This window comes from Mus caroli, unplaced genomic scaffold (genome assembly GCF_900094665.2).
Source record: "Mus caroli unplaced genomic scaffold, CAROLI_EIJ_v1.1 scaffold_10250_1, whole genome shotgun sequence".
NCBI classification, from domain to species: domain Eukaryota; kingdom Metazoa; phylum Chordata; class Mammalia; order Rodentia; family Muridae; genus Mus; species Mus caroli.
Genome location: NW_018388787.1, coordinates 57,602 through 60,357, shown reverse-complemented (window position 1 = coordinate 60,357; position 2,756 = coordinate 57,602). Strand labels below are relative to the sequence as shown.

Here is a 2,756-nt window from a genome sequence, read left to right as displayed (position 1 = left end):
TCTGAAGAACCCGAGGTTTTGAAATCTAGAAACAAAACATTAGATAATAAAACTTGTTCAGTTTTACACACAAGTATTTAAGAAATCCAAGAACAAAGCAATCCCGTTAAGACCCACTAAGATGGGTACNCCCAGTGGTAGCTTTTCCCTCCACCACATTCCACTCCACAGCTGGCATGCATATGAAGACAGGCACTGGCTTCACTAGCTCTGGCTTTAGAGGCCTGCCTGCAGCCCAATCAACTGTCTCCAGCTGCTTCTCCCAGCTCCCTCTCTAGGGTGCATGCCATGGGTGGAAGCAACCTTGGAGCCTGGCCTGCAACTGCTCTAGGCACAGCAAGACAGTAGNAACGATGGGGGCTGGCAACAGAGCAACCCACATGGTGTCAACTCTTCATGAGGTTCCAAGAGCCAGAGCTAAAAAGAGAATAAAGCTTGTGCCTTCTGTTCAAACAGCCAGGGAGTGCAGGAGCACAGGGGGCACCCCACTGACCACTCTGGAGTGATTACTGGGAAGTGCTGTCATCAGGATCTTCTGATCTTGGACTCTGTCTGAATTCTAAAATACAGCAATCAGGACAGCCAGGCACTTCAGGACACTATCATGTTTCAGGTTGCATGCACAGCCAGCTTTGTCCAGCTACATCAATAGTGAGACACTGAACCTAATTATTTTAGGAAGAAAAACATTTACTTTAAATTTAAATACCCAGTTACTTCAAAAGGAGGAATTAAAACTGATCTCGAAAACAAATCTATCATAAGCCATCATAAGAACATAAACCAAATCACAAACCAAATCAATAAAATATATGTATGATTGGGGTCAAACTGAGTAAGTAATTTAAATCTGCATCTTTAATAAACACCTATAGTCTAGTAGCATAAAACACTGTATGTCATTTGTTCCAGAAGAGTAGCTTCCTTAGAAACTGCTTAAATATCACTTACGTGCTCTAAAGTGGACCTGAGTTTGGTGTAACCAAACTGTCCTCAGACTGCTCACACTTTGCTACTGGTGAGTCTGGTTAAGAACCATTTTCTCCCTCCCAGATTTGCTGGAGGACAGATAGAGGCCTGGAGAAGGACAGTGAACAGCCCATGGGATAATCCTTCACTAATGACTCCCCAACATGGGAGGCAAAAAACTTCATGAATCTATTGTGCTGTCATCTTCAGCATGGTGTTCAATATGACCTGCAACGTCCTACTTGGATCCTTTCCTAGCTGTGAAAAAGGCATCACAGTTCCTCCAGTGACACTTCAGCATCTGGAAGTTGGGATTGGTATGATCAGTCAGCAAGTGTTGTTTCAAGTGGTCCACAAGCCAAATATCATTGTGCAGCCATGTCACCAAGAGTAGTAATTCTGCATCAGATTCAGCCTCAGAGTCTGGATTTTGCCATCATAACAGCTAGTNTAAATCACACTTTTATGGGTGGTCATACACATAATCATGTCTTTGTGCACTCCATAAACATGCAGTCGATCATGGGACTATAATTCATAGACACGATCAAACTTGTCCAGGCAAGCTGTCTCCATCACNTTCCCTAGAATATTCACCATAGTCATTGCCTGGTTGTGGCCTTTATAGATGTGCACAAGCTCACCAGTATGAATGTTGTGAGCACGCACCGACTGGTCACTGAAGCCACTAAACACAAGGTTTTTTTTTCTGCAATCTGCAAGAGGACTTTTATTCAAGAGCACTCTCGGGCCCACAGTCATACACCACGCAGGGGTAGAGGACCATGTCTCCCTGAGTAGCTGGGTAATGGGGTATTTAAAGGAAGAAACCACAACTCAAGGAGGTGAAGAGGGCGTTGTCAGAAAATACCAAAAATGCCAGTTAAGAGTCCCAAGGAAATGCAAATTTCAAGAGTCACAAGGAATACCTGCTAATTGTGTGGGTTATTTCTCATTACAGTTTCTAAGATCCCCTAACAATAACATATTTGCATAGCGGATTCCAGCAATGATGAGGGTGGGTCATGGTGACTTTCTTTGGATGAACACTCTTTGAACCCAGGAAGCCAGTTGGTGGAGGAATGTTGCTATCTGTTTTATGATTAGCATGCATTGGAGCATTGAGTCACAGAGGTCACATTCTCAAGCCTGGGCCTAAAGGCCTAGAATTTTGCTTTTATGTTATACTTTTTCATTCCCCACTTCTACTTGTTAGTAGTTCTAATCTTAGAACTAGACACTTACCTTCTCCCTGACACAGTTGATCCTTTAGGACATAGTACTGTTGTCTCAAAACTAAAAGCAACATTGCACTAATTCTTGTTCTAATAAAGGTGTCTTGCCTATTTAACACACATGGACCTATAATTAAAAGCATAAGCAAAATCCAAAAGGGTCCCATAAGCATAGAAAGTAGGATGGTCAAGAGTACAAGATAAGGGCCTTTCCACTGAGTCTTAAGGTTTTCTGCATGGTGGTGTCTAATGTAGATGGAATCTCTAATGTGGAAGAGATGTGGGGGTTGTAGGTCTCCTTCTCTTGAGTAGGACTTCTGGAGCTGCTTCCACACTCGCTGTCTTGCCCACTTGAGTGCCTTGAGCCTAGAGAACAAAGCCTGGGAAAGCAGCATGTCATAGTACTCTGCCTCTTTCACTAGATCACGTAACTGCCTCCTTCTTGTAATACACCTTCCAATCTCTGAAGTTTCTTTCTGATATCTGGAGCCAACTGCCTTATGAAGACCAGGGCTACTGAGGCCTTCTGGGCTTCTGAGCTAAGATCAAAGG

The 2,756-nt window shown here is 43.4% G+C and overlaps 1 pseudogene; it reads right to left on the bottom strand.

The window, feature by feature from the left end:
• Positions 1–1,150: 1,150 nt before the first annotated feature.
• LOC110287787 lies at positions 1,151–2,278 on the bottom strand (annotated as a pseudogene).
• Between the last annotated feature and the right edge of the window lie 478 nt (positions 2,279–2,756).